This window comes from Mustela erminea, chromosome 6, assembly GCF_009829155.1.
Source record: "Mustela erminea isolate mMusErm1 chromosome 6, mMusErm1.Pri, whole genome shotgun sequence".
NCBI lineage: Eukaryota > Metazoa > Chordata > Mammalia > Carnivora > Mustelidae > Mustela > Mustela erminea.
Genome location: NC_045619.1, coordinates 124,036,393 through 124,059,288, shown reverse-complemented (window position 1 = coordinate 124,059,288; position 22,896 = coordinate 124,036,393). Strand labels below are relative to the sequence as shown.

At 39.9% G+C, this 22,896-nt stretch overlaps 1 protein-coding gene across 2 annotated transcripts in view; it reads right to left on the bottom strand.

Moving 5' to 3' along the window:
- Nucleotides 1-22,896, bottom strand: part of PLXDC2 (plexin domain containing 2) — a 473,816-nt gene that overhangs the window by 274,782 nt on the left and 176,138 nt on the right. The window lies entirely within an intron of this gene.

Here is a 22,896-nt window from a genome sequence, read left to right as displayed (position 1 = left end):
TCTGTTCAAATACACGGTTTCTTCCTGATTCAATTTTGGGAGGTTATGTGTTTCTAGAAATTCATCCACTTCTAGGTCACTAAATTTGTTGGTATATTGTTTTTCATGATATTCTCTTATATTCCTTTGTCTTTCTATTGTGTCAGTTGTTATTTCTCCTTTTACATTTCTGATTTTGTTCATTTGAGTCCCCCCCCCCTTTTTTTTTCAAGTGAATCTGGCTAAAGGTTTATTGATTTGGGTGATCTTTTCAAAGAACCAGCTCTTGCATCCATTGATCTGTTTTATTTATTGCTTTGTTTTGTTTTTTAGTTTCTATTTTTTTTATTTATTTACTTGACAGAGAGAGATCACAAGTAGACAGAGAGGCAGGCAGAGAGAGAGAGAGAGAGGAGGAAGCAGGCTCCCCACTGAGCAGAGAGCCCGATGCAGGACTCGATCCCAGGACCCTGAGATCATGACCTGAGCCGAAGGCAGCGGCTTAACCCACTGAGCCACCCAGGCGCCCTTTAGTTTCTATTTTTTTATTCCTGTCTAATCCTTATTATTTCCGTCCTACTATTTTCCTTTGTTTGTTTGTTTCCTAGTTCATTTAGGTGTTAGGGTAAATTGTTTATTTGAGATTATTCTTGTTTCTTGAGGTAGGTCTGCATTGTTACAAACTTCTTAGAATAGCTTTTGCTGTATCCCAAAGATTTTGGACTGTTGTAGTTTCATTTTCATTTGTCTCCACGTATTTTCTTATTTCCTCTTTGAATTCTTGGTTGATCCATTCATTGTTTAGTAACATGTTATTTAATCTCCGTGTATTTGTGCTCTTTCCAGATTTTATCGTGGGGATGATTTGTAGTTTCATAACATTGTGGTCAGAAAAGATGCATGGAATGTCTTTGATATTTTTGTACTTGTTGAGGCTTTTATTGTGGCCTAATACATGATCTATCTGGAGAATACTCCATGCGCAATGGAAAAGAATGTGTATTCTGCTATTTTAGGAGGGCATGTTCTGAACACCTGTTAAATCCAACTGGTTCAATGTGTCATTCAAAGCTACTGTTTGCTTATTGATTTTCTGTTTGGGTTATCTGTCCACTGATGTAAATGGGGTATTAAAGCCCCTTACTATTATTGTATTGTTATCAATTAGTTCCTTTATGTTTGTTATCAGCTGCTTTAAGTATCTGGGTGTTCCTACGTTGGGTGCACAAATATTTATAATTTTAATGTCTGTTGGATTGTCCTCTAAATGATTATATAGTGTCCTTTGTGTCCTGTTACAGTCTTTGTTTCAAAGTCTATTTTGTGTGACATATGTTACTAATCCCAGTTTTCTTTTCACATCCATTTTTGTGATAAATATTTCTCTCTCTTTTCACTTCCAGTCTTCATGTGTCTTTAGGTCTGAAGTGAGAATTTTGTAGGCAATGTATAGATGGGTCTTGGAAATCCATTCTGTCACCCTATGTCTTTTAATTGGAGCACTTAGTCCACTTACATTCAAAGTAATTACTGTGGCACCTGGGTGGCTCAGTAGGTTAAGCTTCTGCCTTTGGCTCGGGTCATGATCCCAGGATCCTGGGATTGAGCCCCATGTTGGGCTCTCTGCTCAGCAGAGAACTTGCTTCTCCCTCTACCTCTGCTGCTCCCCCTGCTTGTGTTCTCTCTCTCTCTCTCTCTCTCTGTTTGCCAAACAAATAAATAAAATCTTTTTAAAAAAGTAATTATTGATAGGTATATATTTATTGTATTGTGTTACTTTTGTTTTATGGTTGCTTTTATAGCTTTTCTCCATTTCTTTCTTCTCTTTCTCTCTTCTTTTATGATTTGTTGGCTTTCTTTAGTGATATATTTGGATTCCTTCCTCTTTATCTTTATATATCTATTACTGGGTCTACTACTATATATCTATTACTTGTCTTTCCTTACCGTTCAAAGAGTCACTGCTTACATTTCATGTAGGGCTGGTTTAGTGGTCAGGGATTCTGTATCTTTTGTTTGCCTGGAAGATTATTTATCTCTCCTTCTATTCTCAATGACAGCCTTGCTAGATAGAATATTCTTGGTCCAGATTTTTTCCTTTCAGTGCTTTGAATATATCACGCCACTCTCTCTGGCCTGCAAACTTTCTGCTAAAAAATCAGCTGATAGTCTTGGGGATTTCCCTAGTATATAACTATTTTCTTTTCTCTTGCTGCTTTTAAAATTTTCTCTTTATCACTGTATTTCTGCCATCTTAATTACTACATGTCTTGGTGTGAACCTTTTTGGGTTGATTTTGTTGGGTCTCTCCGTGCCTCCTGGATCTGGATTTCCATTTCCTTCCCCAGATTTGGGAAGGAATCTGTTTCAGCTGTTATTTTTTCAAATAAATTTTCTATCCCCTTTTCCCTCTCTTCTTCTGGAATCCCTATAATGCAAATGTTATTACATTTGATGGTGTCTTTGCTGTCCCTAAGTCTCTTCTCATTTTGCATAATTTTTTTCTCTCACCTGCTCTGCTTGATTACTTTCCATTACTCTGTCCTCTGGGTCACTGGTTCATTCTTCCAATTCATCTAGTGTACTATTTTTTCCATCTAGTGTATTTTTAATTTCATTTATTGTGTTCTTCATCTCTGATTAGTTCTTTTTTACATCACTGTAAAGGATTTCACTGATATCTTCCACTTTCATCTTAATTTTGGTTATTTATTTATTTATTTATTTTAGTGGGGTGGGGCATAGGGAGAGGGAGAGAGAAAATCAAGTAGACTCTACGCTGAGTATGGATCCCAATGTGGGTCTTGATCTCATGACTCAAGCCAAAATCAAGAGTTGGAACACATAACCAACTGTACCACCCAGGCACCCCTTGTTAAAATTACTTACTTACTTAATTAATTAAATCATGTCCTCCACTACTTTCTTAAGTCCAGTGAATATCTTTATGATCATTTAGTTTAAATTCTCTGTCAGCATATAACTTATCTAGTTGCCCAACTCTGTATCTGTGGTGTGTTAGGAAAGAGAGCTCCATATCCTGAACTTGAAACTAGTGGCTTTACAAAGCAAACATTCTGTACTGCCCTAGGCAGCTGACTATTCACCAAAACCCGGCCCTTCAGATGTGTCTCCTGTATATGAGGTGTGTTTCCTGCTGTTGTGGCTGGACTGATTTTTCCTTCAGTCCAGATGTATGCGACGGCTCCCTTTGCCTGTTATGGGCAATGTTTGGTCCCTGTGCTGTTAGTGGGCCAGTCTGGGGACATCTTGGCCTTGGACATCAGACTAGGCATTTTCCAGAGATTCAATAGCACTCAACTGCAGGGCACTTTCTCTGTGTTGTCCCCTCAGAATCTTTTGTTGGTGGGTGGGGCCTGAAGTCAGACCAGTTGTCCACCTCTAGCCCACGGTTGGGTTTCCATGACTGGTGTGTGTTTATCTTTCCCTCTCTCTGGGGCAGGAGTCATTTCAGAGCAGTGCTGGCCACTGTACGGGCTGCTTGCACACCGCCAGGCCTGCGGCCCTGCCCTCAATGGGTCTGGCCTAGAGTGTACTAGAGAGGGCAGATCCATTGACCTGCAGTGTTCTGGGGGCAGATAGTGTGACAGAGCGGAGGCACTAGCAAGCTTTGAGTGTTGCCATTCCTCTGCACTAAGAGCCTTACAGTGCGCAGACTAAGATGGGTTGCCCAGAGGGGTGGATTGGCAGAAGCACAGCTGGGGGGAGGAGGGAGGCAGCAGTACTAGTAAATCAGGTAGTGAGTCCTGCAGATGACCATGTGTTTATGTGGGAGTCAGGATGGAGAAAGAAAAATGACGCTGGCCTGTTCCTTTGCTCCTAGAGGAGCTTCCTAGTGACTTCTGTCCCTCCAGGACACACTCTGAGATTGGTAAATAACTCTCTGTCCCATATGCTTCAGGTATCTTTCAAGCTGCTATTTCTGTGCTGTATCTCAGGGGAGCTGCATGTTGTGCTGTCTTTTTAAGGTTCAGGACTCAGTGTCTTCTCACCCACTGGCTCTCCCAAAGTTGACCTTGCTGATTTTTTAAAATTCCAGGTTTTAAGTCTTGCTGATTGTAAGAACTTGTGAAATTTAGCCCCTCTGGGTTTTCAAAGACAAATGTCATGAGGCTTCATCTTCCTCCGCAGGTTTCCTGGTGTGGGGGTTTGTTTCTCTCTCCTCTCCCTGCCATGGCATCCCTCCTACCCACACACAGTCCTGGTAGTGTTCCTGACTGCTTCTTTATACCTTCTTCAGTGGGGCCTCTTCTCTACATTTAGTTGTGGAGTTTATTCTGCCAGTCTTTGGGCCATTTTCTGGGTTTTTTACATTGATGTTACCATTCTCTAGTCGTATCGTTGGAGGAGGTGAGCCTGGAATCCTCCTCTACCATCTTCCCCAGAAGTCTCTGCAAGCTAATCTTTTAAATAAAGAGTTTTAGAAACTGCACACCCAAAAATAACTTGTTTGCATAATTATCAAGGCGCTTATAATATAGACAAACATTTTAGAGTCTTCGTAAAGGATTTGCAATACCATAGTTTTCGAGGAGTAACGTGAAAAAAATAAGGATAACTTGGTAAATTTTTTAAGAAGATCCATTCAGTTATTCACCTATCCTTATTTATTCTAATATCATGTTTTATTTCTTTTTAAGGTTTTTTTCCTGAAATGATAGGGATTTTAGATAATATATATTTTTAAATGTCATTATTTTTCAAATGAAAACAGAGTCCCTTCTTTCCATTTAGGTTTTGTAATGATACACAACCTCTAGAGGCCACTGCCACAGTGTTTTTCAAGCCTTCCCCTTTTGAGGTAGGTTAGAACACCTTGAATCAAAAATACTGGTCCTACTCTTAATCTCACAAAACAAACGAGGGTTTCCAGGGGGACAGGGGGTAGGGAGAGAGTGGTTGAGTTGTGGACATTGGGAAGGGTATGTGCTATGGGGAGTGCTGTGAAATGTGTAAGCCTGACGATTCACAGACTTGTACCCCTGGGGCAAATAACACATTATATGTTAATAAAAGAGAGAGAGAGAGAAGTATTGGTCATAAAATAGCTGAGCTACAGCCTAGAGAATTTCTCAAACTTTGATAAAACATGTTTTGTTCACAAGGTCTCTAGGGAAGTTGCAAGGTTTCTATCTTCAAAGTCAAAACTCTCCCCCAGCCCACCCCACAAAATGGTAATAATGAATCTAGCAAATGAGATGTGCATGTGTTTCACATTTCTTCTTGACACAGGGCTCTGAGGAACACCTAAGGTCATGCTGGCTGCCCCTGAGTGCTGACAGGCTACCCTGCAGGCATAGAGAGCCATTGTAAACAACTCTAAGCAGGAGTGCAGAAGTGTCTGAAGGTTGTCTCAGTGTTTCTGATCTTCTAATGCTTATTCCAAAAAGCAGCTTCTGAGGGTCCCCTAGGGATCAAGCTATCCAGAGAGCGAATAATGCCCATGCAGTACTTTAGGCCCCAAAGAAATGCAAGCTACTCCCACATGGCTTTCAAAGACCTCTGAGCTTGACTTCCCTCAGGCCTCATGCTCCTTTCTTCTTGGGACGCGCTCTTTCCTCCCACCTTGGCATCTTGGCTCCTCTCAGTTCCTGGAATCCTCCTCCCTGCTCACCGCCTTCTCAAAATGCTGCTTTCTCTATCTTGAATGTTCTATCCTGCTAGTTCCACCAGCAATGTCTCAACATAAACTTCACTTCTTTAGAGATGTTTCCCCAGCTATCTTAACTTAGGAGGCCTTCACTCCGAACTAATAACCCTTATCCCTGCACCCATTTTGTTCCTTCATATTTATGTCTCTAGACTTATTTCTTACTTTACCCCATGAGACTGTAAGCTCTAAGAAGGCATGGTGCATTTCTGCTTTATTTACTAAAAAATACTAGCAGCTAACAGTGATTAGGTATTTGTTGAAAGAATAAATTTTTAAATAATGGATGAATAAAACCTAGGAACCTTTTATCTTGTAAAAAATGTAATAAAAAATATCAGTCAATAAATAAATTTGTAAAGTATGCATACATTTAACTATTTACCCAGTAATAATTTAAGGCATAGTTGCTAGTCCACTACTTGATACACAATAGTTTTGGGACGAATTCTTGCTGAGTACAATTGTGATTTCAGCATTTTAATAATACATCAAATAAATAAAATGTGGCCAGAGAAGAAAGATCTAAATGACTGAGGTTTATAGGTCAAGTCATGTAAGAAATGAATGGAGAAGAGAACCCTGGAAAACAAAGAACTTGCCTTACTTCACGCAGTAGTCAGAAGGAAGATACAAGAGTGAATGTGCTGGGTATAAGAGTTGCTAAGGATGAAAAAAACATTTTAATAAATTAAGATGTCAAAAATAAAAGTTTCTTAAGACCGGTAAAATTCCCATTGGAAGACTTTGAACAAGGGCTATTGGGGATCTTACAGATAAGTTTCATGAATCTGGATAAGAAACACTTTTTATAATATCTCAGATTATTTTATCTATGATTAACTATATCTGAACTACATTTAGTTCAGGCATATTAAAAAATATTTCCTGAAGTAATTGTGATTAAATAAACAATTTGTTATTTAGGTAGGAAATAACCTAAAATCAATCTGAACTTTATAAGAAAACTCTAAGGTTTTTTTGTTTTTGTTTTTGTTTTTTTGTAATTACCATTTTTCCTTTCTACATCTTATCTCTGTCTTGTATTAATTTATTTACGTCAAATCCCTTAGGACAATATTTACCATATGCAATATATTTTTTAAAGATTTATTTATTTATTTGAGAGAGAGAGAGAAACTCAAGCAGACTCCACACCAAGTGTGGAGCCCACCTCAGGGCTCGAATTCATGACCCCAAGATCATGACTTGAGCCGAACCCAAGAGTCAGATGCTTAACCAAAATGAGCCACCCAGGCACCCCTGTGACATCTTATTCTAAACAGGGTTATCAAGGGTGCAAGAAGAAAAACACCCATCATTCACTACGGTTTACTGAAAGATGCATGCAATTGTGAGTGCTTCTGTCCACACAGGGAAAATGTGGGAGAGAGGTGAAGAATGTAGTCATAGAGTTCCATTTCTGAGAAACTGCAGCCAGAACTTTCAGACCATTAAGAAAATACTATTTACAAATAATAGACCCTGAGTAGAGAGATACACACAAAAAAGAGGGTAAGGTCTCTCTCTAGTGCCACAAACAGGGAGTCCATGGGAATGAAGAAAACCAAAGCTTAGTTTAGCAAACTTTTCTTCATGAGAGACCATCTTGAGCTCACTGAGAAATGTGTCATGAGGAAACGGGTGGAAAGAAGATGCAATTTGTGCAGCCAGGCACATGACTGGAGAAAAGTAGATTCTCATTAATAACAGAGTAGCCAAGTTCAGATCAGAAGTTAAGTGTTCAAACTGCAAATTTCATAAGGACGTCTTCCAGGAATTTCACATCATATGGTATTTTTCCACATACATCCAGTGTCTTTGTCCCCTGGGGCTGCAATAACTAAATACAATAGGCTGAATAGATTAAATAACAGACGTTTATTTCCTCATGACTCTAGAGGCTGGAAGTCTGAGCTGAGGGTGCCCGCATGATGAGAATCCTCACCCTGGTTTCCCACTGAGTCCTCATATAGCCTTTTCTTGGTGTGTGTGAATGGGAATAGAGCCCCCTCTCTCTCTTTCTCTCTCTCTCTCTCTCTTCCTTTTCTTTTTTTTTTTTTTTAATTTTTTTTTTTTTTAAAGATTTTATTTATTTTTCAGAGACAAAGGGAGAGAGCGCGAGCGAGCACAGGCAGACAGAGAGGCAGGCAGAGGCAGAGGGAGAAGCAGGCTCCCTGCCGAGCAAGGAGCCTGATGCGGGACTCGATCCCAGGACCCTGGGATCATGACCTGAGCCGAAGGCAGCTGCTTAACCAACTGAGCCACCCAGGCGTCCCTCTCTCTTCCTTTTCCTGTAAGGCCAACAATGCTATCAGACTGAGACCTCCCCCTCATTTAATCTTAATTACCTCTCTAAAGCCCCCATCTCCAAATACAGTCACATTGGATGTTAGGGCTTTGACATATGGATTTGGGGGCAGTGAGGCACAATTCAGTCCACAGGAGCAAGTATCAGGTATCAGGAATCAAGAGACAGAGCTGCAGTGGTGCGGTGCATAGGAAAGGGCTGGCTGGCATCAGGAGCCGGAAACAGGCCATGTGAGTCCTTATCTTGGCTCTGTCAATAATCTAGGCTGAACCCAGTTACTTCATCATACCTCTAGAACAAGTGTTTTGTGGAAGGTACCAATTACATCCAGAGAAACTGCTGTAAAATTGAAAAGCAACACAAAATTCTCAGATAAAATGTTTGCTCCCTGAAGAGTTATTTGGTTGAGCTCCATTCTTGTTTTCTTCTAAATCTACGTGCAAATTAGAAATGATTATGGTAAGGGGCACGTGGGTGGCTCAGTCGGTTAAGCATTTGCCTTCAGCTAAGGTCATGATTCTGGGGTCCTGGGACCCAGCCCCTCCATTGGGCTCCGTGCTTGGTGGGGAACCTGCTTCTCCCTCTGCTGCTCCCCTTGCTTGTGTTCTCCCTCTTGCTCACTCTCTGTCTCAAATAAATAAATAGAATCTTAAAAATAACAAGAAAAAAATGTTTATGTCTTACATATATATATGTATATGTATATGTATATATATATGCACATACATAGATATATATATCTCCTCAACACTACTGAATACATGGAGATCATATGATTGTACAGTTTAATCTACTTATTTATTATTTTTAGTAAGCTGGTTAGAGACACAGACAAGACCAGACTTCTGCTTGTTCAAAGTTGAGCCTTTTGCCAATGTTTCAAATCACTTTGATTTCCTAAATTTGTTTTACTGCTAAGTCTAAAAATGTTTCAGTCTTCTAAAAGAAGCAACAACAAAATGTTCATGTGAAGAAATGTCGTTGCTTAAAAATAATATTTATATATAATTAAGAGTATGTAGAAGTTTTTCTCTTTATGTCTGAATAACTTCTGAAACATAGAATACTGAACCAATCCTAAACAAGCCAGAGATTTCCCATGATAGTGGTTTCATATACTGTAATATTTTTGAGGAACAAGAAAATAATCTTGGAGACTTCCTTCAAAATAACCAGTGACAGTAAGACCTCTAACACCATCTTCTACTTCTTGTTTTCAATAGCTTGTTTCCAATGGAAACAAAAGGAAGTTGTCCACTCAGACTGTATTCACATAAAAGAGGTATAGAGGAAAAGTAGGATAGAAGAAGTCTGGAATACATGATCTAGAATCATTTTTTTTGACTAGAATCATTTTTTTTGACACTGAATTTAGCTCAACATATAGTCTCTGCCTCTGAGATGCACAAGAAGGCAGCTATGAGGTGATTTCTGAGAGACAACATGGTATGTTTGTGTCAGTTAAGAATCTGATTAATCATCTGTGCGGTATACACCAGCAACAGAATTTGTTGGCCCATTGGATAGATGGGCCTGTGGACATATTTTATTTTGCCATCACTGTATTAGTCCACATGTGATTAAGAAATACAATGAAAGAGGGGCACCTGGGTGACTCAGTTGGTTGAGAATCTGTCTTCAGCTCAGGTCATGATCCTGGGGTCCTGGGATCAAGCCTCGCATCAGGCTCCCTGCTTGGCAGGAAACCTGCTTCTTCCCCACTCTGCTCATGTTCACTATCTCTCTCAAATAAATAAGTAAAATCTTGAAAGAAAGAAAGAGAGAGAGAGAGAATCGCCAACATTCAAGCGTTTTGGTATCTCTTGAGAAACTACAAGATCTGCCATCTTGTGCCCATGTTCCCATATGGCCACAGTCTGCTGTCCCTGGGTAATAGCCACCTCACTAGCTGGGTATTCTTCCTCTGGTCGGCTACACTGCCCGTGTCCCATCGTTCTCCTACATCCAGGAAGAAATTCCCTTGACTAAATCATGCCACGTGTGCCATCATTTATTTATTTATTTATTTTTGGACTATGACTGGCATGACCCCAGGGACCAGAACCTGTCAACTGAATGTAAATCCAGTGATTATCTTTAAATAGAGGACAGAAGAATCAGAACACTCAGAACCCAAGCAAGGCAATTTTAGTAAAATCACAGGAAAACAAACTTGCAGCGTGCTAGGAATTTAGGAATTCCTAAATTCTGTTGGAATTCTGTTTGACGGAAATCTACCTGAAGGAAAGGGAGTAATCAAACCGAAATGGTGGTTGGTACCGGCATTTTAAGAACGTAACTCGATTACTTCATGTTAGAAGTAGGCAGGTATATAATCCATCCAGCAAATGGAAGGAGAAACTCCAGGTTGATCACATCACAGGGGAACTTGGAAATCTGTCTCTCCTGATTCCCTACCGGTTAGGACATCGGTTAGCCTGGGCATGGAAACCCGTAGATGGAAGGAAGAAGTGGGTATGCCACCCTGCAAAGGTCCGGTGGTTGATGAGCTGCTCCCCCTCTTTTCTACTGAGAGGCCCCGTGGCCCCTGCCTATGTGGAAGCACTACTAGGGTGAGCAGTCAACTGACAAAGCCCCGTTAGCACTCCGGCCGGGTCAAGATTCATAGCTGTGGTTTCAGGTTTCGTATCAGTAGCTTGGACAGAAAGCCGTAAAGCACATCTAGGTTCCTAGTCTCTGTCCTCAGGAATGTGTGTTTCCGCAGCATTTTAATTTCTGGTTTTCTGGGAGGGGAAGCAGAGAGAAAGACAGGAAAGGGGATAAAATCAGCCACAGGAGAAGCTAAATGACTAAAGAAAGAGCAGAAACTGTGGCAGCTGGCTCTAGCACGGAGGATTCCTTTCCCGGCCTTTGCAAAAATGCTGGGGGCGTCACTTCGCTCCAGTCCAGAACTCTGTTAAGGAGTGACCCTGCTACATTCTGGCACACTGCTGTCTCTTACTTGGGTTTTGTATATGGACAGACTCAAATCTGTAATCCCTCAAAAATACAGCTTTGGGGATGAGGGGAGAAAATCTGGGTAGGGAGCGTGAGCTTTCCATCAGTACAAGGAGATGGGGGACTCCCGTGGAAAGAAGCTCTATTTCCAGATGGGCATTGAGGATGTGTCCCTGTGTCTGTACAGGAGAGCAGGAGGGGGGCTCCCCACCACAGCCACGGGATACACGCTTTCTCTGCACCTCTGTAACTGCCTTTCCCTTGTTCTTCATCTCTTCCTTGGCAGAAGTGAATGGTACTCAGTCCATCTGAGTGCACAAACAAATCTACTGTTGCACAAAGAATCCCAGCGGATGAACTATAATTGCATACCCCACTTCACTACTCATTTTAATGTGGAAATGGCCAACACAAACATCAGGCTTTTGCTGGTAATCTAGTGTTAGTCCTTGTCACATTCTGTTTTACTCACAGTCCAAGCCACAAGTGAGCCTTGGTTTTCTTGGTCAAAAAAGGAAGGAAAGTCTTTCTATCTTTTCTGGGTTTTATGCTTAACCCTCGCTTAAATACCACTCTTCCTGCATCTAATAAAATCTGCTTCAGATCAATGAATGCTTTATGAACATGAACAAAATCTTCAGCCTTGTCTTCTCTATAAGAGGTTGTCATCTGAGTTAGACTTCCCCAGTCTGGCTCTTTTGAAATAGTCTGGTCATTTCATGGCTTTATGGTTTGGAGAAATAGCCACAGAGTCTCATTTGCCAAAGCTTGCTTTAAATAGAGAGGCCTTTTCACTTTCTCTAGAAGGGAACTTACTTTATACCTCTCCCATGACCTTGCAGTAATGGAGACACAGGAGGGCAGATTTAGACCCCAAGAGGTCAGTTGTCTGTGAGTTTCTAGACAAAAGCAATATTCAGCGGAGACGGCAACTTTACCACTAAGGAAAAAGAGGGACCACAGCGATCAAAACAGACCAGGAAACAAGCCTCACAGGGTCCAGGTACTGAACAGGGTCCATGAAGGGAGAGAACTGGCGGGCCCCATCAGAGCTGCTCCATTATCTGAAGCCCAACATCCTATGTCCTTTCCAGTTTTCATAATGTCTAATCCCCATTATTTAGAGAAACTCATTATGATTTGATTCCTTGTCCTCTCTTCATCTTCCAGCATCATAATCTAAAGAACATATTTAAAGCATTCACTCAAGCAAAAGGGAGACTTGGCCAGCCCTCCAAGTAGGTGTTTAATTTTTAATGTCCTCATGGGAAAAAAATGTGCTGGTTGTATTGCTTAGGAAAATAGGACACTGAATTCAAGTACAAACTAAGGGTCAGATAGAAGGGCGCTATTCAAGCCACCGTTAATTTTCTCCTATAGAGGGAAGTTTTATTAACCATGATTAGGACTGATGAACACACACACATATGTACTTGTACATACACACAATACATGCATACACAAACATCTGTAGATAACACACACAAACATACATTTACAAATTACCAAAATTAATATTTACAGGCTTTGAAGAAAAAAGTCTCTAGGATATGTCAACTTGGCCTACACATATGGGGTTTTTTAAACTAACTACCTACAATGCCAAATTCTTCAATTTTAATTTTGCAACTGCAGACCAAAGAAAGACAATGGCACATTGGTGTAGCAGCTACTGAGCAGATAGAAGATCACAAGGTAGAAAGCAGTGCTAGAATGAAAAGGAACAAAGCAAGAAAATTAATGTTTGTCCCAGATTCTGCTTCCATGCTGTCAACTTTCTCGTTGCTTTGTTTCAGGGACCGTTTCAAAGCAGGAAATCATTTCCTCTTTCTAGATTCTTTATTGCTAGCATTTAAAAAGTCAATAGGAAATCAGGAAGAACAGTCCCACAGTCATTTACCATTTATTCTAATTTGCATTCACAAGTGCTAACCAACTTAAAAAAATAATTCCCTTTGAAGACGGTTAAACATTTTTCTTAAGGACATAAAAATGCATGATTTTTTTCTTTTGTTCTTTTATGTAAATGATTTTGGTTGTATGCAGAATATATCATATTCTTTTTTTAAGTAACAAAGTGAAGAAATATACCTTTACAAAGCAAAATTAGAAAAAACCAAATCCTTCAAGTGGCCATTACAATTGTTCAGCAACAAAAATGCCTGAACAAAGCATGTCAAACACATGCTAAATCTGCTCAGACCAAGAAAACCTCTTCAGTAAGGCAAAATAACATTTTGACCATCCTGGCAAAAGTGATCTTGATTTCCATTTCAGTTCTGTGTGGACCAATGAGTGACTGAACTGTAGCTTCCTTCTGGTCTGTAAACAGACTCATGTTGGATGGGCTGTCGGCAAGAGGGACGGGGGAGGCTTTGAATAAAGTGATTATTTCTGTAGATTTCTAGCAAAGATACCACTTTCCACAGGTTTCTGAGGAACAGTATATATACAAAGATTAGTCTAAATCTTTTGTTTACCTTGAGAGACAATTTTACTACCACCAGGCCCAATTAGTAATGTGTGGAAAATTTCTAATGATAATTATTATTTTGATCTGGCATATTTCTGTATTTATTCATAAGGTTGTTTCCTCTATTCTTTAGATTTCTTTTTTCCAATTTGAATATGACATTTTTCTATTCTGGTACAGATTAATTCCGCTCACTTATAAAATCATGACATCTGATTTCTCAGGGCAGAGAAAGAGGATAAGTAATTCTTTGTTCAACTGGTATTTAAGAAGGAGAATAATTGTTTACACTTGATTTTTAAGATAATAGATCACTATATAGTACTATTTTTAATGAATGAATTCACTGTCTTTTCAAGTTCTTTGGGAAGGTTTGATAGTGTTTCTATGTAAACATTTCCAGAACATGAAATTATAAATGATCTTTTACTCTATACTACTTTTAAATGACAGAACAAGTTAAAAAACGCATTCAAATATGACCACTGTGCAACGTCTAACCTCAGATAATTGGAGACTATTACAACTTAAAATTTTCTTAGAGAATAAAAAAATCTGACAATCACAAGTCATTGCATTTAACTTTGAAAATTATAAAATGTTCCAGGCTAGAATTCACAAAACCCTAAAAGGTTAGGAAGAAACCTTACTAACATTTTTTTTTTTAAGGCAGAAAATCCCATCACCGGATGAAATGCTTTTAGTTTTAGAAGTACCTAAAAGACCCCCTTAAAAGGTACTGTAACTAAGAGAAATTTTTAAGTTAAACAGATAGAATTTTGCTTTGTAAGACTTTCTTTCAAATACCTTTGGTCACAAGTGGGATCAGTACTGTGAATCCAAATTACGACAGATGATAGATGATAGATAGAGGTGTTGTCTAAAAGGTGAATGTTAGTGTTTTCTATAGCTTTACTCTTTGAGCTGGAGATTGGGTAAACATATGACATTTACAAAAAAAGGCTAGAAATTATTCATAAAAGAGAAATAATTTCAGTAGTGTTTAATCCCTTCATTCAATTCAGTGCCCTGGATTCCAAGCTATTATTTCAATTTAAGAGCTCAGGCCTGAAATACTGTATAGAAAATAGCTCAAAACAACTGTCCCCAAGGGCTGCAGAGTTCAATCCCTCTCTTGTTTCTAGACAGCTTCAGATACCTCTGCGTTGCTGAGGCATGAACAGAAAGGTTTTCTTTCTTTTAAGAGGAAAATTAAGGTATTTACTCTTTTCATTCTGAATGTTAACCACCCTTTCTTAAAAGGACCTTCATATATTTGATGCCTTCCTTAATAGAGTATAGAGTGCCACATTAGCAAATTTCTTTATGACAGAGGCAAAAGCGATGCATATGAATATATGTATGCATGCTTTGTTACAAAGAGACCCTTCTCTGCCTTAAAGCTGCTTCAGAAATACAAGGTGAAGGGAAAGTCCCCTGAACACTTAGTAAAAATATACATCATTGCTTAAAAATAAAAATGCAATTTTTCATACCTTCAGTGTAAATAGTCAGGAAATTTTAGGTGTCTCCTGTATTTGTAAAGGCCAACTCATCTGTAATGTAAAGACTTTTGGTGTTTCCATCTAAGTCATAATATTTGGCAAAGACTCATGAGATATCTTTGAAAAGGTCCACAGGAACTTATGGGGGTCACGTAAAGTTACAGACCATCACTGTTTATCAGAGGCCTGTAGTCTTTATTTTTCCAGTGCACTGGGGCTACATGACAGAGTGCAGGTTGATTTGTTAGATAAAATAAGTGGTGAACACTTGGTGTGATTTAGTGTACTCAAGTGGTATTAGTATCTCTAAAAAATAAGTTCGTTTCATCATAGGGGCTGGCAGATTCATTATGCTCCAAATCTTTATGGGCATAATAAGCAGTGGCCCCGAAACTCCTCCAGATATAGTAATAAAAATCATGCTATTGACACGCCTGTGCCAACCCAAACCTATTTAGTCTTTGAGCTATAATCACTTTCTTACTCTGTTTCTGATTCTGAAAAAAAAACAAAAAATCACAGAAAAAACGAGTCCTTAAAGTTAATCAATTAATATAGAATGAGGGTGTCCAGTGAATGACCCCAAAAGCTGCCTCAGAAGCTACCTATCTAAGGAGACACGTTATGCACCACACAATGAAATGTACTCAATCTGAACCCAGCTTTCTGTGGCACCTGGTAACCCCAGTCCAGGTGCTGGTCCTTCCTAAAGGACTGGCAGGTAAGCCTCATGGCTTGTGCCTGACCTTTGGAGATATATACATATATATATATATATATATATCTCTATATATACATATATATATATATATATATTTAAGATCTTAATTATTTATTTGATAGAGATACAGATAGAGCAGGAGAGAGCACAAGTAGGGGGAAGGGCAAAGGGAGAGGGAGAAGCAGGCTCCCCACTGGGCAGGGAGCTCTATGCAGGGCTTGATCTCAGAACCCGGGGATCATGACCTGAGCTGTCCGACTAAGCTACCCAGGCATCCCGATCCTTGAGTATTTATTTCCCTTGTGCAATGCCAGTCCCATGCTTCTCCAAATAAAGGGGAAAACCAAATGGCACACAGCCCTGCCTGGAGCACTGTCCCTCAGTGGGACCCTTCTACATGGACTGCCCAGAGAATAGGGGACTCAAGCATCTGCTGTCTTTTTTGCTCCTGACTTCAGGCCCATACTTAGTGGACACTTGGGCCTTCACCCTAAGACCCTTGCTCAACATATTAAAAACTGTACACATTCTGGACTACCAAAATAATTAATCTGTTTTTTCAGTAAGATTTTTTTTTAAAAAATCAATCTAAATAAATATCTAGACCTATGGCATTAAGCAGTACTATAGTTTTTGATATTGGAAATAATAATTTTCATAAAAGTGTGTTTTGAATGTCCCATTGGAAGTTGGTCTGGACAAAAAGGAAAAAGGATTGCAAGATAATACAATAAGAATTCAGTTGATTAACAGCTACCGGGTGTTCCCTCTGTTAGGGGTTTTCTCTCGCTGCCCTAGTTAATACAAAGAAAGCCAGAAAATAATAGCTGGGTCCTCATGAAAGGTAGGAAATTGAGGTAGGAAAACTCTGTGCAATATTTTTACAATTAATCTAAGGGGTCTGGGAGAGGGAGGTTAAATGTGGTGTTCTCTTTATACATGAAGAACACAGGAATATTATTCACTCTAAAACATAGTTCTTGTTCTGAAATAAATTATATGACTAATACACTTAATAATTTTACAACCTGTATGTATCACTTCAAAAACTATTTCCATGCTGTTACTGCAAGTAAACTCAATTAGCTAACGGTGAAGCATCATAGAGATAATTCCGTTATTTTTTACGGAACTCTTTGAAGGGCGGTTATGGATCTTTTTTCATTTTTGTTTCAATAGAGAGCTGACATGTCAAGCTAAGAATAATCTATAATTGAGCAAGATATATGATACTCTATTTTAATCCTCATTATCTTTTTAGAGGATGAGCAATAATTGCAGGTAAGTTCTGCCTGGCTTACTATTTTCAGTGCATTTTCTTCTCTGAAGACTAAAAGTCCTCATCAATATTCTAGAAGAAACCAAATGGGATTCAATCAGAAGTTTAAAACCAGGTATTTTTGCCAATTAAACATACAGAAGGCATAAAAATAGACTTTGTTGTCAGTGTACATACAACCTTTGGAAATATGAAGTTGAAAACATCAGGCCAGTTTCCAACCCATATGAGATGGGAGGTGTCAAGTGTGTAACAGGTCACCCTGCCAGGGAAGGAGATAATAGGGATCCATGAGGGACTCCTGGCATCAAGCAAGCACCAGAATCAGGGGCAAGATTTCGGTCATGGTGGCTGGTATAAGTTAGTGAGTCAAAATCAGTGTATTTCTGAAATTCTTATGTTCATCCATAACTTTCCTCTAACAACCATCTCATTTTACCTGACGACAGTTCTCATCTAAATTTAATTCATCTCTCCATCCCTCAGACTTGGGCTTTTGGATGCAAGTCCCACTCAGCTGACCCTCTGCCCCCAGCAGTATTTTAGGACCATCAGTGCAATCCTGCCTTTCCCTATTTAAAAACTTTCAGTAGCTTCCATGTACCTTCTTGATCAATTCTCAATTTCTTAGCACAGTGTTAACACTTGTGTCCCCCCAAACCCCAGATTCATAAGTTGACACCTAGTCCTCAATGTGATGGCATGTGGAGGTGGGGCCCTTGGGACATGATTAGGTCACGAAGGTGGCATCCTCCTGAATGGGATCAGTGCCCTTATAAAAGAGACCCCAGAGAGCTTTCTATTCCCTTCAGCCATGTGAGGACACAGCAGAGAGACAGTCCTCCATGAACCAGGAAGTGGGCTCTCCTCAAACAACAAAATCAAACCTGCCAGCAGCTTATTTTGGACTTTCCAGATTGCAGAACTGTGAGAAATAACTGTATGTCATGTAAATCCCCCGGTCTCTGGTAGTTTTGCTATAGGAGCCTGAAGAGATCAGGACACATCACCTAAAAGGGAGCTTAAAGCCTTGGTCCTGCCTATCTGTCTAAAACTCTCTGTCTAGAAATACCCGGATGCTTGGCTACCTTGTAATGTTCTCTTCCTCACTTGCTTTAGATGATGCCTTGTCTCTTTGTTAATCCTGGCTCTCTACAGAATAAGGGTCTTCTTCTAGGTGCTGATTAACTTATGCAGTACTTCTCCTCCTTTCCAATCACACACCCTCACAATGCTTGCTTTTTCATCTTCTGTGGAACCAAATCTGACACCTACATTGCATTTGGGAAATTTCAATTCACTATTGAGTGGAGTAAGTGTGCTTCTCCAGGATTAATCTGAGCACTCCCTTCACACGGCTTTCTGATTCTGCAACCACATACTGAAGCCTCTGCCAGTTTAAGATCTCCTAAAATGGAAATACCTCATTAAAAAAAAAAAAATCTACACCAGCTTTTCACATTCATAATAAATATAGTAGCAGAGCTATTCAGTATCAGGTGATACTTTTCTTTCTTTTGGAAAATGTCACAAAGCTGCACAATCATATTCCTCTCATATGTAAGTATTATCTTCTGTGACTTCACTAAGCAGAACGGTGGCCCAGGAAAGAATAGGCATGGCAGTATTTTGTGAATTTTCCTTAATCTATTTCTGTGAATGGGGTGATCTTTTACTAACCCATATTTATATTCATTTTTATTATTGTCAGGTCTTTGAATTTTTTTTTTTTTTTTTTTTTTTTTTGGTCTTTGAAATGAAGAAAGTCTTGCTTACACTTGAGACACAGCAGCGGTAAGATTTCCATTGATGAAAAATGTTCTGATGTATTCTCTATGTCGCAAACATACCGGGAAGAGTCTGCTGACATTCCGCATTACAGAATGTCTTTTTCTTTGTAATACAACCATCAAAGCAATCATAATCTCTTTTCGATAAAGTATTTGCCAGTGACTTCTTTCCTTTCAAGTGAATTGCTTAATTACAGACTGCAATAAAATAATAGAGCATATATCATAACTTCATGTGCAGTGATTAGTGACTGCTAACTTTTTAAAGAAATGTATTGTGAAATTCGTCAAAGGAAGATGTAGACACAATTGGAAATGTGCTATAGCAGAAGATCAAAAAGAGTTGTTACATATGCAAAAAGAAGAAAAACAGTTGGCCTCTGGATTTTAGCTACAGCCATCATACATACTTGCTGACCATTCTCAATTACACCTTCCTCAGATAAGAGCTTTAATGTGAACATAGATGATGCAATGGCTGTATATGGCTGCAACTGTTAATTTGGTACCAAGACAAGAAATCCACAGACAGGTTGTTGACAGGCAACTCAATTTAACCTAAGATTGTTCAAGACACTTCTATCTTCAAAATCAATAGCAAAATCTGCTTTGTGGTCTAATTCTCTGCAACTCAAAGGGTGGCCTGTGGGCTGGCCACACGTGCAACCGCTGAGAGGTACCGGGTTCACTCAAAATTTCTGAGTCACTTTGGATCATGGAGCTACACTTACATGATCCATAAACCCTATTTTATTTTGAAAGATTCCCTTCTTCAAGCCATCCCGGTGCTTTTGAATCAAGGCAAAAAAAAAAAAAAAAAATCACAGTTGACCATTCTTCCTAGAAACACTTTCATTGTCCTAAAATGGGGAAGATGAAGCTCAAAATACTGTATGGAATAAGCAACAGAAACTCCAGGTTTGGTTCAGTGTGTGAGAGAGGAATTTGTGACAGATTTCTGTAAAGTGAAGAACTATAAGTTACCAACATGGTGATAGGAATTGGCTGATGAAATTGACCTTCATAAGCATCAATAATTCTCACCAAACACTGCTCAGGCCCTCCCATTCCAAAAGGTGCCACCGAGGCTGCAAGAGCTCTGTGCCAGCCAAGAGAGGAGCAACCACCATCAAGGTGAAGATACACGGACTGCTCGTCCACACTCGGGTCCCTGGGGCCATGGGATCCACAGAAGGTGCTCTAACACGGTGATTCAGCCTTACCTGAAAGTCTTGGGAGCCCTTATGTCCCCAAAGGAATGACAAAAAGCAGCACACCAGTGACCGCTCTTAATCCCCACCCGTCAGAAGAAGGCACCGTCATGTGTCCACATGAACAGAGAAAGTATAAGAAGAAAAAGGCAGGCCTAGGTCAACTTTCAGATCAGCAGAGGCATTTGCTAACTGTTGAGTCTCTACTTATTCATCAGGAAATACAAATGGTTTCACAACATCTTTATATCTTCAGGGGAAGAATATTAAAAGGAAGGAAGGGAGGGAGGGAGGAATGAATTTAAGAAAAAAGAAAAGAAAAAGGAAAAGAAAAGAAAAGAGAAAAAAGAAAGCAATGACAACAACAAGAAACTCTGACTGGAAGAATTTTCCAGTTTTCCAGTCCCTCTATTATCTGTTCTTGGGCAGAGCCAGAAAAAATACTGTCACCGAGTTAAGAGAATAACAGCCTTTGTTTATGTCTGAACGAATTTGTGCCAGAATAGTAAATATGCTATTGTCTTTTGTTTTTGTCTTTGGTGAAAGTGGGGTAGAAAGTCTAGACAATGGCTCAAGCAGGGGAGCCCATGCACAGGAATGCCATTCTGGGGGGTTGAAGTCTCACTGGGATACAGATTATTTTCACAGCCACTACTATAGTCAGGGCTCTGGGACAAAATAATTCCCATTCTTGACATCAACTCTGGAAGCATCTAAGGGAAAAAGCACACATTGTCTTTCATGCTCATTGCTTGTATTAAGTGATATAAATCAAAATGCTTATTCCCAAGAGATAAGAAAGACTTAGTCACAATGACGGCACAGAGTAGCCACTCTATCACCATTTGGTTCCTTTCTTCCTTATTTCTGTTTAACTCCATCAGGCAAAATATTTTCCCTAAAAGAGACACAACAATGTTCAAAAATGCCATTTTAAGGGCCAGGATAAATAAACTTTGCAGAGAAGTTTCAGATGTAGGCTTTTGTTTCCAGAACTAGAGGCAGTGCCAAGGAGTGACTTATGGGACTTTAGTCCCCAATAATCTCCATCAAACCCCAGAACCCCATCAGGATAAATAAACTCCTCAAATAAAAGCAGGCTTCTTGTTATAAAATGCAGCTTCAAGAGAGGTCTCCTTCCCCCAAAAATGAAACTCTGAAGTCACTCTCACACTGATATTGGGGTGCTGCCACTGTCCAAAACCATTACCTAATCAACATACCATTTACTTTTTCCTTCTCTTAGAGGAAGGAAAGTCAAATAGAAAGAATAAATCTTGGGAGCTGGGTGGGCCTGAGTTTAAATACCAGGCCCTTTATTAAATACCAGCCCCTTTATTCATTAATGGAAGAGTTTAGGAAAAATACTAACACTAAATCTGAAATTGCCCTCATGTAAAAGTCACTCAGATTACCCAACGAACCTGGAGATGCAAGTCTCAGTTCGCTGATACCAGGACCAGATAAAATAATCTCCTTAAGGCCCCTGGCACATGTCAGCACCGAGCAGTCACCCACACACAACTCCCTGCACCAGCACCATCCTTCTTCCTTTGTTTTATGGACTCAAAATCCCTAACATTATGGGATCTCCTCTGTTTAAGGTAAGAAAAGAGAAAAACTGGCTGAATAACAACATCATAGCATAACAACAACTGGGATTGTGTTAGGAGGAGTGTTCATACATCCCCGAGCAAAGGGATTTTCTATTTTACGAACGATTCAGAAAATTCAGCATCCTGCCTAGAGATCACAGAGTTCAAGGAATGTGTGTTCTCCCCTTTCAATCTCAGTAAGCTACCAGTTCTGGGCAGAAGAGTAAACACCTCTGATTCTGTTCCGCTCTCCTTTCTTTATGTGGCACCCCAGCTAAAGAGTGCTCAGGGAAGAATTATGTTGCCCTCTCCGAGTTGCTATAACAACACTGTTGCCAAAATAGCAGGCACTCTGCAGGAGTCAGAATAGCCTCTTACAGATATTATATGACTTCTGCTCCTGGCACCTCCTCTGTGTCCTGTTAAGGGGCCTGGCTGGGGCAGCCGGGGAGCATGAGTCCCATACCAGCTAAGGGGATGGAGAGGGGTTTTGAAAATCGCTGGGCCTCTTGGATACACAGAATCCCAATGACTTGTGCTTCACCTCTTCTGAAGATTCCTCTCACTCTGTGGGAACAAAATGATGCCTTGATACTATTTGGAGAACGATGTAGTGTCTGTTTCATGAAGTTGAGTTCTTTTCCTAAATAATGAGTATTTCATGGCAGTAAAAAGAATCTTGTCTGGTTCTGAAAACGTATAAACCTGCTACCTGGGAGAAAATATTCAGCTCAAGAGAGAATATTCAAAAGACAATATTCAAGAGATAATATTCAAAAGGACAATGGCCAGACCACGGATAACCACAGAACTCTGACCTCCAACCTCTATAGCAACCAGTCCAGTAAGCCAGAATGTAAGCTTGGCAGCAATCGGCCCTGAATGGGCAGGAGCTGATGAGCAACTGACAGCTTTCCTATTTTTCTTCCCTAGGTCCAACTCAGTTTATATGCTCCCCAAATCGATCACAAGAGATGCTCTGCTTCCAATTGGCCCATCTCCAGCTCCTCTATGCTAACAACTTCCAGTGAGCGCATACCTGAAGACTTTTTTTAAAGACGTATTTATTGAGAGAGAGAGTGAGAGAGAGCACATGCATATTCTCATGCACACAGTGGGGGGAGGGCAGAGGAATAGAATCTTCAAGCAGACTCGCTTCTGAGAGCAGAGCTGTAAACAGGGGCTTGATCTCAGGACCCTGAGATCATGACCTGAGCTGAAACCATGAGTTGGATGCTTAACTGAGCCACCGAGATGCCCCATCCTTCTCTTTTTTTAAGTAAGAAATTTTCCCACTCCCTTGCCTGCTTTTGAGTCTCTGCCAGAGGGACATGATGGAAGCTGACTCTTGCTAGAGCAAACTGAATAAATAACCTCCATTCTCATTTGCGTGGTTTTTTGCT